A 16,428-nucleotide genomic window follows, 5' to 3' on the forward strand; every position below is an offset into this window, starting at 1 on the left:
GAGATTATATATGAACTAAAATGACGTCAAAACGAGCGGTTTTATCGACTACGAAGGCAGAGGAAGCGCTCGGATAATGGACACGATGGTTTGGTATTTTTGTTTGTTATTTACAAACAAAAGGACGAGCCGCTCGCGCGTTTATTGGGAGACCCGCGAAACCCGGGACGTTTTTCATTAATACTATACAAAACGGGTCACGTGACAGCAATCCAATGGCCGAGGGGCTTACATTTCAAAAGGGGCTACCGCCGCCCAATGGCCGGCCGCGATGCATGCAAATAAGACTGGGTTTTTTCACCGTGGAATGCCAACTATTCCAAGATGGAGGCTGCGGTCGACAGGCTCGATGCAAACGGTGAGAAAAGGGGAATTTATTCGGCGTGGCCGCACGCGGGTCGTGCCTCAATCGGGTGGCAAACGACGGCGGGAGGGTCCGCGGGCACGAGAAAAAAAGTTTAAAATTTTTCCCCAACTTGTTTCCACGTTTTCGCGCCAAACTTTGCGGGATCGCCGCGCGACGCGGCCCCGCGCGGGCTCTCCCTCTCGCTCGCTTTCCTCAGGTGTCGCGCGCTTCTCGTGCCTGGACCCCCCAGCCCCCTCCCCTCTCTCCTCCCAAACCCGACGGTCGCTCCATCACCCCCGTTAATATATATGGCCGCTCGACATGCCCCTCTCTCTTCGTCACTTGTCCGGCCTTAGTGCGACGTGCGAATGTTTTTTAAAGGAAGCGAGGGCGACGAGAAGAGACGGGGAAACGTCGCGGGCCCTGGGGGCGGCCTGTGCGATGAGGCGGGTCCTCGTGCGGGGTGTGGGGAGAGGTTGGGGATATGGCGGGGGGAGGTGGGAAAGTGATCGGGTGGGGGTGAAGAAGAGAGGGAGGAGAGGAAAAGCGAAAAGGAAAGGGGGAGAGACGGAGGGAGAAAGAGAGAGGGGAGAGCGAGAAGGAGCGTGCCTGACGTCAGCTCGCCGAACGCAGGACCGTTTCCGCCGCGCTTTCCGCGCAACTCCGAGCCCGAGGCCCCGCCGCACGTGGGTGGTCCGTGTCCTCGAGTCGGAGCCGTGCGTAGAGCACAGAGCTCCGTGTCCTCGAGCACGGGACTCGCTTGCGGTTCGCGGTGCTCGGGAAGGAGGATCCGCCCTCGACGACATCGAGCGTGAGCGAGGGGACAGAGAGAGAAAGAGGGAGAGAGAGAGAGGGAGATAGAGAGAGAGAGAGCACGTGCTGCGAGCGCGAGCGCTTCCCGCGCGCGCTTCCCACGCGCACCCGAGATGGAGAGAGAGAGAGAGAGGGCCGAGTCCCTCCCACCACCACTCCACTTCCTCATCCTCCCCCATGAAGAAATGCTGTTCTTCCCACGGGAATCTCGGAAGGGAACGGTCCACGCGAGGCCCGGGAAAAAGACTAGGACTTGGAACCGAGCGAATGGAAGGCCGACGTAGGTGGTCGCTGTTTGACGTCGCTGCAATGCTCGTGAGGGAAGACTAACCCGGCTCGGGACCCTCGGCGTTTCCACTACTTTCATGCGAAGAAACAGAGGGAGAAAAAAACCAAAACAAAACAACAACAACAAAAAAACTCGGTCGAACATTCCCGGTGCTGGAATCGGCGGTAAACACGCTGCAAATGGCGATGGCGGTGCGTCGGACGCACCACGGGGTCGCGATTTCTTTAAAAGGAAACTTGTAACGGATATTCCGGACGTGTCCGAAGATCCACGTAAATTGAGAAATGCTCCGCAAGGAACATTTGCAGGGTCGTCGTGTCGCCCTCGGGCTCCTCCTCGTGACCCAGTCCCGTGTCCCACGGTGGTGCTCCTTCAAGGGCACGTGACCGGGGAACCTCGCTCGGTGCTGTACAAAAGAGCGGGCGATTCATGAGAGCTCCTTTTATTCCCTTAAAGGGACCTCGTTGTATCGTCCTCGGCTCGAACTTCCCAGAGCGTCCATCTTTTCACTTTTGGAAGCAACTTCTGTCAAGTCCTCTTCAATACTCTTTCTCGAACTCGTCCCAAGAAAGTCCTGACCATCACAACGGGGACACGGACCATCTACGGTGGCTTTTGCTCTTTTACGGCCTTTTCCACGTGACGTTCTCTAAACGGCTAAACTTAGCAAAGCGAAAAATAACATCCATCCTTCAAAGTGACTTGCTTTTAACATGTCTTCCTGACGACGACGAGCTCGTCGCTCCAGTTGTTTTGTTGTCCTTCTCCTTCGTGTTGTCGTCCGCGTTGGACTTGTCGTGCGCGGACTCCAACTTGTATAACTCTTTGCTGAGACTTGTCTTCTGGAACTTCTTTGGTGATTGTATAACATTTTCCTTTTCTTCCAAACGCCATTCCTTGTTGATAACCGAGTGAGTTGCAAATGGAATGCTTGGATACGTGCAAAAGATACTCGGCGAGATGTTGTTGGCAGAAGGGGGGCTTGTTTTGAAAGGGGTAGCGTAAATTTAGGAATTGTTACTCCCTTTAACTTCGGGCCTAAAATTTTTGTCGCCCGGACGAAGTTGCTCCTTGGGAATTGAGTTGTAAATGTAATGTAAACATCTCCAGTCATTCATAAACACTAACATGACGGTGCTTCCTGGTTAAGACCTTGGATTAAGGGACGCGGTTGACCCGTTCAACTGGTGTTTGCTTTTCTCTTATTCTGATGGAAGTTCTACCTACCTGTGCTGTGGGTTCTGTTGTCTTGTGATATCCAAGTCGTTGAGCTCTGCGAAGCCGGTTATTGAAGTTGGCTCCTCCAAGGTTGTCGGTTGACTGAGCCGATCGAGGGACGCACGCTGAGCCATGCTTGGAGTCGGAGAGGCGTCGAGACCCTCGTGTCCATCCGTTGCCCTTTTAGTGTTGTACTACTGTCCTGTTTGTTAACTAGCAGTGCAATATTAAAATGGGCATCGGCTGGTCACTATATGACTTCCTCGAGTTGCTTGCGTTCTTGTCTTGACATTTGGCAAGCTTGGGTGGCGAGGGGGGCGGCTCTCTCGTTCGCGTTCCTCCTCAAGAAAACAAGGTTTCCTTCGACTTTGGGAAACAGGGAGTTAACATATTTTGGTGTCTGTAGATAGTCCGCCCAAGATGTATAACGGAAGATTTTTATGATCCCCATTTACGTGCCTTTGGTTTACGTCGTTGGGGCGAGCGATTGCCCCGACTGCGCTCGGTTATCGGGTCTTACACGTGAAGATCTCTCTCTGATTTATCATTGGCATTGGAGAAGATCTCGGGGCGCATTCAGGATGGTCAAACTTTGTTCATCGAAGCTGCAAACTTTTTGTTTCTGGAAAAAAAAACGCGCCCATCCATATTCTTCGAGGAATCAACATTTTAAAAGTTTAAATTCAGAATATAACTATTTCCTGCCACGTTTTTCTTGATAGCCTCTTCGCTTTTGTGGTCTTGCAATGCTCTTGGGATGAATGTTCGTGACATCATTCGGTGATTTGTTCCTTTTATCATCACGTGCTTTGTTTTTTTTCGTGGAAGATATTTACAAATCCCATGGACTGGCAGGGTAGCATCGAGGTACGCGTACGCGTCTTCGAGCCGTGGAGCCTGAGTTTATAGTTCCAGCTACAAACCGTAATCCTGGTATTTCTGGTCGTTAAGCCGGATGATCCACCCACCGGCTCTGGTCCAAGCTGGACGTTAAAGATTCCGCGGCGTTTTTCACGAAGAGTAGGCGAGCTAACACTGGCACCATGAGCAACTTGCAAATTCCTGCCCAAATCGTCGAACGTCAGACCTGGCCAGCCGGTTCATGAAAAACCTGTGCCAGAAAAGTTCCCCGGCCAACCCCTTGTCGGGAATAATTGGGGCTGTTAAATATGTCGTCGTCGATGTGCACAAAATTCTCAAAACTATCTTATTTTGCACGACATTGTGGAAAACACCTTTGGTTGTTCACTAACCCTAACCCTAACCCTAACAACCCTAACCCTAACAACTCTGTGCAAATGAGAGCAGCAGTAATTTATTGACGTCTCAGACATCAAATTGATCAAAAGAAGGGAAAACGTACTTTTTAAGCTCTCGCTCAACCTGCGGATGTTATTTGGTAAAGGAGTCTTGTCCATCTTGAGTTGAGCCATTTGGGAAAATGTCTTCCAAAAGACATGAAGGATCTTCCACTTTTAATAGTGAACAAAGATAGATCTTGTTGCGTACCGTCACATTTTTTGCGATATAGACATAGACAAAACTCCGCTACCCCACGCGTTTCCCCCCCAAGTGTGAAGATCTATGCCACAAATTTTCTCCATATAATTATTGAACCTTTCATGATCTGTAAAAATTCCACAATTCCACTTAGGATATTTTTTTGTGTCTTGGAATTCCTGCTTCCGGTCATATATGGTGTACTATTGTGTTGTGAAAGTTGTGTCGCTGCTTGTAGGTTGCAATGTTTAGAATGCTTTCTGCATGCTCACGCTTTTCTAAAGTAAAGGTATTGTTTCTTCTTTTTTTCTCTTTCATATTACCATGATCATTTGCCGATTTCCTTGTATGGGCTTTGAAAGAACCTCTCTCGTGTTTCTTGTGTTTGAAATCTGACTCAGTTAGGTAGCACATCATGACTCAGGGTCCTGCATGTTGGCCCTCAAGCCTGTTTCCTGCTTCAACAGGAAGGCAGCTTGCAGTAGGGGCTTCAGGGTTCCGACAGTCAGCTCGCAGGAATGTATGAATGGTGTGGGGGGGTGTACTGCTGATATGCCACAGCTGTTTAAGCCGAGGGTAAATTAGCATAGGAAGGCCTGAGTAGTGGATGGAAATACAAGAGACCTATTTGTTGGCCCGCCCTCCCCCAACCCCGCAATCGTCGTTTCTCCTCAATGGTTCTCCGTCCCACCCTATCTCCCATCATCTTGCCACCTGATCCGTAGAGAATGGGAACATACCGGGGGGAGGCAAGGGATTGCTCGATCGGGCGACCCGCAACCAGCTCATGAGGGCTGCGTTTCCTTGTGTGCGGGCAAAGTTGAAAAGCAGGCTTTGGATGGATGGGAGGGGTGAGACCACAAGTTTCAGGGCTTAGATTCACGTGCACTGTTTGTTACACACCAGGAGGGAGGTCTCAGGCATTTGTTGTGTTTGTGAGACTTTGGTGGAACGGTTTGATCAGGTGCTGCTGGTGTCGGAGTTTGCTTCCCCATCGTATAAGCTCATATATTTGTATCACAGGTCGTCAGCAGAAGCTTTGATTAGATTTTTTTTTCTCTTTAAATCATCCATGAGTGTGCTCATTGATGGTCACCATAATAATCTTCTTTGTTCTCCTCACTATTAGCTCACCTTTTAATCTTGGAAATCATGGACTATATCGATAACGTTTGTACAAGGAGATAGGCAAACCGGAAGTTTGTTATTTAGGTGGAAATATCGAAGGTGGCAGCAGTGCAGTTCTACGAGCACTTTATGGCCTTGCTGAGTGCATGCACATTTGCTTTAGTTTGGACATTGTTTGTCTTTGAGTTAGAAGATACAGTTCTGTGAATGTCCGACATTCCCCCCCCCCCCCCCCCTACTCCCAGATTAAAAAACGACACCATGAACCTGATTCTCCTTGAACCCTCTGTTGCTCGGCCTTTCTCCTTAAGTTCCTGGTTTTCAAGATGCAGGGCGGATGTAAGCTTTGCTGTATTTATAATTGAAATTTTAAGTAACCGGTGACAGTCATTTTGCTGGAAATGTTGTTGGAGAATGCATATTTGATTACGGCCGTAAGACATGGAAATACTATTTGATGGCTTCAAATGACAAGGTCTCTGTGTGTGTGTGCATTGTGTTGTTGTGTTATCTTACAACAGCGGTGGTTTGCGACTTGCAATGGTGTGCTGAGGGCATGGTAGTGCACGGTGAAAGATTGGTAAAGGTGTGGTTGTGGTTATGATAGCTGCAATCAAGAGGGGAAATGCAGGAGGTCACGCGTAGAGTAGAGCATAGCAAGCACGACAAGTGATGTCCCTTAAACATTCGGTCGCTGTGCCGCGAATCGAACACGTATCGGTAGTCGAGGAACACACTGGTGTCCGACAAGTTGGCGTCCGGTGCGCGGTGACAGCTTGTGAAGCGACCGGATGTGGAATAAGTCACATGGCGGAAGTCGACGAGGAGCGGACGATGGTGGCCGAGCGTTCATTGGCATGGCGAGGCATTTCCTGCTGCGGGTCAGGGCTCTGACAGCTATGCACTACTGTACCGCAGAGCAAGCAGTGCAATAGCATTGTCAAAGCCTCGACCGGCGGTGTTGCGCGTTGCCTTTCAAATCCTAGTCAATGCTTCAGCTCTGACTCTGCCCCAAGGGACCTTCAAACAGCTTTTGGTCCTACCCGACTTGCTGGACAGTGAGGAACATGCCACATGTACAGTGCCAGTTTCATGAAATCTCAACTCTTTAGCAATTATTGAGTTGAAGTAGTGACTATCATAAATCGGAAAAGATCGATATTGGGAACGGCACAGCTTTCTTACAAGCGTGACTCTTAGTACAATTTGCTTTTGAAAAAATCCTAGCTTTTAACACTGTTTGACGCTGTTTAACACTAACACTCCAAACAAAGTAAAAACCAGTTTCATTTTTTAAGCTTACGTTGCGTATTTTACGAGTACGTGTAATATTTCCAAGCTGTAATGATGTTTCATGTGGATTTTGAAATACAAATTCGCCATTTTTAATACACTTTGTATCACCACAATTTTCTCAAAAGGTCATATGACGAAAACAATTAAATTTCGGTTTGGGTTTGATTCCCATGGCCACTCGACAGAAAATGTAACACCCTGCAGCTCAGAGTGGAAACTGTCGAGGAATAATTCCGGCCTTGAATATCACAAGTTGTCACGAGCACCCCTGTGTCTGTCAAGAGTATGGGCTCAACCACTGCTGGATGGGATGAAGGATGTGGCACGGCAGATGGTCAAACCCCAAAAGGAATCCTAAACTTTTGTGTTCCTCTTTATCCCAGGCTATTGTGGTATTTTTGGTTTTCGATGCGATCAACGTGTGTGTTTAAGAATGATTGGAAAACTTTTTTATTTTCGAAGTTATAGCAACCTCGTTATCATGTAGCCAAGGATGGGGTTTTCGTTCCAAGATGGCTGCTTCGCCATGTTCGTACTTCCTTTGGCTTGACTGCTCTTTGATGCCTGGGAAAGAACCGAACCAAGTTTTACTTTGTTTAGTCTTTATTGGGTGTCCTCATTTTGAGCCAAACTATCAAAGGAGTGTATATTAGCATTTTCCACATTTTGTTGACTATAAAGTATGGCAATTGAATCACCAGAATACCATTTTCCTTGCTGACGCATCCGTCGTCTCGCACATAACAGCCACTGTCATTGTGACCCCTGGGAGGCACCGAGAAGTTTTCATGAAAAGGCAACCCTACGGGGCCGACCGGAGAGGGCCGGCAGACCGAGGGATGACCGATGGGCTCCTCTTATCTTCCTCTGACGGGCACAGAAATGCGAAGAATGGGCGTTCAAGATGGTCGGAGGGGCGGAGGCGCTTTCTGTCCAGCAGTATGGGCTTTGAGAGGAGATAAGTCGATGGTGATTATGCAGTGGAGAGGTGGTTGACCTCACCCTTTTAAAGGACTTTTCTTTCTCTCCGCACTAGTGTTGCTGTGCGCAGATGGGGCAGTGCTGCTGTGCTATACATCAGTGGATGAGAAAAGTGTTTTTTACCTTTACGATACAACTTTTAGTTACCTTTACGATCTTTGATTAATAGTAATTAACTACTTAATTAATTTGTTTTCTGTATAGTGCAATCATCAACGAAGCAGCGGCGCTAAATTCTGAGCCAAGCAAATTTGTGTTGAAAAAAAATGATGTAATTACAATGGCAATAATGACATTTACATTCACCTTTTTGCACATCATTGACTACAAAATAAGTCGTGATTGCTGGACAGTTGATTTATTGAAGAATAAAATTCAGGTATTGGTTAAAGCACCAGATTTCCATCGGCACTTACCCACTACAGCATTACCATTGTGTTGGCAAAAAAAAGAAACTTCCCTTGCACAGATGCGGCCACGACCTAATTTCCAAGTATGTTATGTACCGATGCAATAAATGAAATACTGTAAAACCTCTATTCTCTATGCCCTCTTGTTGTGGCCTCCCACCTTAGGCAGCTACTTTTTTCCAAGGACAGAACTTGATCACTTTGACAATGCAGCCAAACTTCTCAACCAGGCCTGTGTACATAGAGTGCAAATAGCCCCCTTTCGTACTTGCAGGGTGTTAATGCTGAGCCACTAGGTTCACTTCCTCCATGACTGGATTCTAAAGTGATCATTTGTGCTACGGGGCTTTTTTGGCCGTTAGCATGACCCGTATGCAATTTGTACATCTCACAAATGATGTGTGTTAATACCGCCTGTCCAAGCTTTACAATAGACACTGCCGACCCCACCTTCGCACCCCACCAAATAGCTTCTTCTTCCTTTATCTCTAAAATGGCTTACGTAGTCTGGCAATTTAATGTATTTTTAAAATACGTTTTAACACTTGAGGATTATGTTCTGCTGTCTGTAATAACTAAATAAATAAATGAGACATAATTGGCTTTCAAAATATTATAACAACAAAAAGTGTACAAAAAAAGTGTAAAGACATGTCATGTCTGAAATAATAATAACAAGCGGAGAATTGCTTTGAAATACATGTCACCTGACAGTCCCAATGAATGGTCTTGTTCCAAGCAAAAAGGGTATAATTCCGTGAAACATTGGCAAAATGCCCTGAAACTCGAACTTTTTCTTTAACTTATCATAATAAAGCCACGTATCAAGTTTCAGTTGAATATGTTAAAGGGTATGGGAAAAATGTCTAGAAAACCACAGGTGGTACAGACAGACAGACAGACAGACGGAATGCAAACCTATAGTCCCCTCCTGTGAAACCGGTAAGGGATTACTGATCATATATATAAAGCTCTAACTACTCACTCACTGATACAAATGTTTAGTACATTTTAGGTGAGGTGGAAAGCTGAAAGTTTGCATACTGATGGACTCAAAGCCAATATCCCAGGGAAAAAAATCAAAGCCGTCGGAAAATGTCCGTAAACGAAAATATCCACGAATAAAAATCGGCCGGTGCAGCCTCAGTCCGCTCACTGCCTGTCACATGACCAAATACAATGGAACTGACACTCAAACTGGTTGCTAGGCAACGCTAACACACGCCTCTTATTTGATAAGCTTTTCCGTAATTACATGAACAATTACTATAAGTAAACGATAGCTGTAAACCTTTATACAGTATAAAGATTGTTTTTTTGTTTTTTTTGTATACAGAATCGAGGCTCGTGTAAGAGCTAACACACTGAACATGAAAACATGCACAGACACATAATAATAATAATAATAATAATAATAATAATAATAATAATAATAATAATAAAGGAGTCTTATATAGCCCCATCAAGCAGAGTTAACGACCCTCGTGGCGCTTTACATTATCATGCGAACGCACACACACCGCACACACATACACAAACATACACACACACAGACACACCTTCACTCTTGCCCTATTCCTCTCCCTCCCCATACAAAACCCACAGATGTATCGTATAACATAAAATGAAGCTTCCTCCCTCTATTTAAAGACTCCTCTATTTATCTAAAATCTAAAAGCTCCTTCCTCTATTTATTTCATTAAATGAAATGAAACCCACAAACATAAAACATGCAATGAAGGGAGCAGGAGACCAGAGGGCGAGAGAGAGGGAAGCACACAAGCACAACAACAGTAGAGAACAGGGACGTCAGTAGATCTGTGGAAGGGGGAAGGCTAAGGGAGGAGTGAGGGGTACATGGTATAAAGCAAATAAACACTTCCAGGAATTTCAGGCAGGAAGTTGGGGATTGAAAGAGGCGGATTTGGGGTGTTTTAACAGGGGTAGAAAGGATCAAGGTTTTGGATGGGGGAAGATAAGAGATGCTGTCGAACAGCTGTTTTAAAGACCTGGAGGGAGGACTGGGATTGAAGAGAGTGAGGGAGTTTGTTCCAGCGGCAGGAGAATAGAGGAATGAAGGAGTGAAGGTGAGTAAAGAGTCTTGATTTTGGCAGTTTCACGAGAAGAGAGTTGCTGGCAGATCTTGTGCGACCTGTAGGAATATTTTGGGAACAGAGCACAGACAGAGCAGGGGGGGGGTGCAAGGCAGGAGAGGAGTCGGTAGAAGACAGAAAGACCACCTACCTGCAGTGAGTGAAAGGCCCTCACAATCAGCTTCATCGCGAGACATTCCAATGATTCTGAAAGCTTTGGTTTCAACCGCGTGAAGCCGAGCTCGGTGTGAGGCAGGAGCACCAGCCCAGAGAGGAGAGCAGTATTCCATTGAGCTGCGGATGAAAGCCTTGCATGTGGTGAGGAGCTCAGAAGTGCCCAGAAAGGACTTCGCACGATGGAGGATGCCCAGACGGCGACTGGCTTTGGAGGTCAGCTTGGAAATGTGGTTTTCCCAGGAAAGATCATGGCAGATAGTGAGACCCAAAAATTTGAGCGACAGAACTTATTTGAGAGGATTGTTGAGAAAGTAGATGGGAGGGTTGTCCAGACGGTCTTTTCGGAGAGACAAATATGAACTATTAATCCAATCTCATTCTATTCACTAATATTCTTGATTTACTTGAGTTATTTTGCTGCATGCGCAATCCACTTCATCAAATATAAAAAGCTTATTTGTATTATGGCAGTACATAGGATGCACCCCAGCAGTTGCTTGCAGTGTGCAAGCATGCCCCACAAGTAATAATAATATTAATAAAATTGTTATTTTTGACAAGTCAAACAGCATACAATTCTTATAAAAAGATCAGTGAGGTTGCACCTTTATCCACGTGTGTAAGTGCAGTGCGGGGTTACATCATTCATGAATGGCTTCTATATCCAGGCATTAGTTTGTCCAATTTGATTATAAAATATTTACATTTGATTTATTACTTTGACCTTTGCTCACGCAGCCATCTGTTATGTTACCACTTTTGTTACGGTGACCGCCTTGCTAAAGTTATCTCTGATAAATTTGACCTACTCAATAAGAAACACCCTCATTTTAGCTTTACGTTTGTTGGAAATGATGCGGCTGAATAAAAGTAGATTTGGAAGTTGAAGATTCGTGCACCAACCTTTTAGACATGGGTTATGTTTCAGAACTTATTTCAGAGAGGCCTCATTAACGGAGAAGGCCCTCGTTAACAATAGCTTACCAATTGTCTTCTTATTCAAGGTGGGGACACCTTAGTCACACGGAACCAACTTTGATACGGAAATGGCAAGCCTCTTCATAATTTCATTGGAAAACAATATTCCCAGCTACCTCTTAACATGTCCTGAGGTTGATGGGTTTTTTTCCCCCCAACTCAGCAATCCTAAATAGGGTTTTCTTATTAATGCAACCGCTTTTCTCATTTTTGTGATCATTGGGGTGTTTATCCTGCCTGTTTATGTTCTCCACGTTGCAACACAGTCAAACGTTAGTGACATTTTTTTTTTTTTTTTTTTTTTTTTTAACGTGGGTGCCTGACCACCCATGGACGCTACCGACAAGTGTCTGCCATGTCTGCTTATCGGTCGCCTGGCGCCGTGGCGGGATGTCTGCCTCTGAACCCAGGGGCGTCGAGTTCAGTTCGCCGCTCCGCCCCGGCCTCCCTTCCACTTTGCCGTTTCCTCATCCCCACCCTGCTTTCATTCTCATTTCTGAACACTTGTCTTGACATGCTCTCCAGACCAGTCTCAAATGTCCTCTATCGAAACTTTTATGAACTCAGAAAATATCGTTGTTTTTTTCCTCTTTGCTGTTGCAATTGGTTTTGAAAATACAGTTGTTCCGGTTGTCCCTAGAGTTGAGAATAGCCGAGCACCACGTCCCCGACCCCTTTCGTTCCCCCAAAGGGTTTTGATGAGTGATAAATGATGTTGTTTTGGCAGCACTTGCATCACAATAATATTGGAACAGACCGTGGGCACAGAGACTCTGAGTAGACAAATAGATGTCTAACAATTCCGCTATATTGGAATCGGACATTCTTCATTCTATGGGACATTAGGAATGCTGTCGTGTATGCTCGAACATGTTTTAGGCTGATAAAGATCCAAGTGTTTTACTGAAGAGTGCACTTGATGTAAAGCTGCTCTGGATAAATCATTTATTTACATTATGCGGTTTGGCCTGGCCAGGTATATTGGGGGGTGCGCGCTCACCTTTAAGCTGTTGACTCTGGGTTATACCTCGACCTATGTATAAAACTGTCACCTTGTTGTTTCACATGCATGACGATGCATCTATGTGTGCACTGTCCATTGGAGGGGCATCAAACTGTATGAATTGTCTGCCAGGACGGGTTGTTAGTGGACTTTAAACGACAGCAGGCGAGTCATCACCGGTACCCAGAACAAATTATTATTGCATGATTGTGAAGGTGGTAAAATCGTTCTTCTTCTTTAACGGCCGCCATTATTCCCACGTTCTCGTGGGTCTGCCCAGGGGAAGCTTCACCCAGGTCTGGCTACGCCTGATGTTCAACTCAGACTAGGACAGGAATTTGGCCATGGTGCCATCGATAGCTCACCTACTCTTCACGAAGGACACTTTAACATCCACCCAACAATTTGTACTTTCTGGTTGCCTACACAAATGTACATCCCAGCTGTTCCAAGTTTTTCCACTTCGAGAAAATATCAGCCATCATCAGAACAAGCAAGTTGGAAACATTGACTTCATTACCTGCACCACCAAAGGTGGATGGAGGTTGTGTTTTCACTCCTGTCTGTCTGTCTGTGAACAAGATATCTCAAAAAGTTGTGGACGGATTCGGACGAGATTTGGCAGAAATGTAGTGTATGTGACAACGACGAAATGATTAGATTTTGGTGAAGATCCGGATTCGGATCCGGCTACTAGAATTTTAAAAGTGATTCTTCACCATTGGGAGATGGGGCCAAAAACGATGCATAGCAGGATATCTCAAAAAGTTATGGATGGATTTGGACGAAACTTGATGGAGCGGTTGGGTGTGTGACAAGGACTAATCGAGACTATTTTGGTGAAGATCTGAATATGGATTCGGATATGAAAATTATTTAATTTCTCAGTGATTCTTCACCATTGAGGAATCGGGCCAAAAGCGATACACAGCAGGATATTTAAAACAGTTATGGATGGATTTGGACGAAACTTGTTGGACTTGTTGTGTGTTTGACAAGGAAGAATTAACTCAATTTTGGTGAAGATCTGAATATGGATTCGGATATGGGAATTATTTAATTTATTAAGTGATTCTTCACCATTGGGAGATAGGGCCAAAAACTATACATAGCACGATATCTCAAAACGTTGTGGACGGATTTGGACGAAACTTGGTGGAAAGGTTGGGTGTCGGACGAGTACTAATCGAGACTATTTTGGTGAAGATCTGAATATGGATTCGGATATGAAAATTATTTAATTTCTCAGTGATTCTTCACCATTGAGGAATCGGGCCAAAAGCGATACACAGCAGGATATTTAAAACAGTTATGGATGGATTTGGACGAAACTTGTTGGACTTTTTGTGTGTTTGACAAGGAAGAATTAATTCAATTTTGGTGAAGATCTGAATATGGATTCGGATATGGGAATTATTTAATTTATTCAGTGATTCTTCACCATTGAGAGATCGGGTGAAAAGCGATACATAGCAGGTTATTTATAAAAGTTATGGACGAGTTATGACTAAACTTGGTGGACGAGTTGGTTTGGTGACGAGAACAAGCCGATTAGATTTTGGTTCGGGTCCGAATCTAGATCCGGACTATCAGTGGATACAAAACATCAACTGTTCAGCCTCGCGGAGGTATGTGCTCTACCTGGTGCCCTTCTAGTTCCAATTGCTTTACTTTAGCATTGTTTACTAGAATGTTTGTACACTTCTCCATTGTCATCCCAGGCTGATTGTATTCCCTGGAATCTTTGGTGGAGCTAAATCCCTTTTCAATTCCCTTCCGCTGATAGCTGCAAAGAATGCTTGTTCGTCCAACAGGATGCTGCAGAGGGAACGTACGTACCTTCAAATTTTGAGGTGTGAGTTTGATTCTCAGGCCGACTCTAACAGGTTGGTGTTTCGCTGGCAGGAAGTTGCGTCACAAGGTGCCCTATCTGTAGTTTGGACGTTGAACCAGGTGTAGATATCTCCGGCAACCTGAACAAATCCCAGGTTGCTGCCCTAACCTGTGCGTAGCAAGTGCTCTGATCTTCTTAGGTATACCTTGACATATTATGATTACACTGCTCTCTATCTCTGAGTGCGGTTGCTGTTCAGACAGCAGCTCTTACATTACAAACAAATTTCTTTCATCCAGTTTGCATATCAAGTGTGAACGGCCATCTTTAGCTGTCAAGGCCAGCCATTTTTATTTCTCCACTGAAGGCAACACCCTGGCTTGTGCCAACACCATTGGCAAATACAGTATACTCTTGTTTGTAAATCCCTTGCAAAATTCAGTCCGCAAGTTGAGCGGAGATTCAAACCCGGGGCTTCGGTTTATCTCGTTCTTGTCGTCATAAGCAGCTCTCAGAGCAGAGCAAGGTGTACGTAGCATAATATGTAGACCATGGTGTATCAGCAATACTGCGTGGGACTTTCAGAATAAGTGAGATTGAATGTATTATTGTCTTCAATTGTCATTGGAGCAATGGAGCATCCCTGTAGGTTGAGGTTTAAAATCTTTTTGTGTATGCCCTCCTTCGGATGGACGTTGAGCACGCGTCCTGTCTGCCGGAATGAGTTGGTGGATGTTAAGGATCTCACGGTGTCCTTCGCTAAGGTGTCTAAGCTTTCCCTGGACAAGGCCACAAGAAGAAGAAGACCACTGCTTTTGCATCTTCAGTTGCATAGGGCTGCCAAAGCAGTTTCCTAGGCCAGTGAGCACAATCCTGGACAGGCTGCCACTCTAATGGCTCATTCTTCCCAGTAAGCCGATACGCATTTTGCATACCTGGGAAGGATGACGGGGCTTGACCTCAGGACCCTGAGATCTCAAGCCAGTCACCTTAACCGTTAAGCCAACACCAGCCTTCAACCCCATAAGAATTTGGGAATAATCGTGCCCTTTAAAGAAGAACAATATGTTATTCCTAATCCATCATCCTCGGTGTCTCCAAAACCTCTCGATACACCTTCTCAATGGGAAATGACATGATTTTCACGTGCAACTTTTTCCGAAATGTTTAATTTAAATAATCAAGTCCATGTCCCACTCAATGGTCTGTAGTACAACTTCCTCGTCCCTCCTGGTTTCCATTTTGCAATCATCTTGACATGGCGGTAAATTCAACCCTTCGTTACCACAAAATAATGCTTGTGCATATAGCTCGCAACTCACGATTAAACAGGAGGCAATAATCTGTACATATGTTTGGCAACATTGGTGGTACAGACATTCTATTTGGGTGCTTTGATCACACCCAGAAGCCTCCTTGTTTTTGATATAAAGTGAAATTTCAAAAAACTGATACTGCTCGCTCCGATCAGCATCAAAATTAAGTCCATAACGTGCAGCGATTCCAGCGAATTCCAATTGCAGCGAATTCCAATTCCAGCGAATTCCAATTCCAGCGAATTCCCTGCTGTAGAGGTAACCGTGTTACACATGTGACCTGATTCATGATCGCAGGCGTCCGGTTGATGATGAAGATGTCGCAATTTGTTTCAGCCAGTCGTGCACAACATGTTACTGCCTCCAGAAACAAATTACTGGTGGTAAACTCACTCAACTTGCATTTGCTGATTAATGGTGAATTTTTGGAAAATTTGATAATGGTGATCAAGTGGTCGGTCACTCTCATTTTTAGATTTTTTTTAGCTGCGACGAGCAGCTCTATGAGAGGACCGCGTTGTTGTTCTTGTTGTTGGGGTGCCTTTTTGAATAGCGCATGCGCATACACTCGGACGTGCGTTGGTATGAGGTAAGAACATCGCGGACTAAAATCGCGATTTGTTTGAAGAAACCATAATAAATTTAGCTGAAAGACAAAAAGACGCTAGTGCATGCGTATAATTTAATGACTGGTCGAATGTGGTAGCGCATATTGCAACGGATATCCTCATGATTCTACACGTCGCAGCTGGTGACCACACTGTGGTCATTTTTCTCTTGTTTTTTTTATACCTGGGCTAAGGCTCGTAATATCGCCCTCACACACACACACACACACACACACACACACACACACACACACACACACACACACACACACACACACACACACACTGATGAGACCGACACTTAAAACAGCCACTGAGCTTGGGGGAAGTGATGTCTCACAACCGTCACTTCCCAGGATACTCTGGGTACCAGCGACGTCATAACAATCAACCAATGGGGATTGCCTGTGCTCTATCCTTTTCAAGCAAGGAAGAAGC

At 45.4% G+C, this 16,428-nt stretch overlaps 1 long non-coding RNA gene across 1 annotated transcript in view; it reads left to right on the plus strand.

The window, feature by feature from the left end:
- Window positions 1-312: 312 nt before the first annotated feature.
- Window positions 313-16,428, plus strand: part of LOC137439886 (uncharacterized) — a 101,434-nt gene continuing 85,318 nt past the window's right edge. The window contains exon 1 of the long non-coding RNA XR_010987012.2: window positions 313-358. This is a non-coding gene — a long non-coding RNA (uncharacterized LOC137439886). The remainder of the gene's footprint in view (window positions 359-16,428) is intronic.

This window comes from Myxine glutinosa, chromosome 14, assembly GCF_964187855.1.
Source record: "Myxine glutinosa chromosome 14, kmMyxGlut1.1, whole genome shotgun sequence".
Lineage (NCBI taxonomy): Eukaryota > Metazoa > Chordata > Myxini > Myxiniformes > Myxinidae > Myxine > Myxine glutinosa.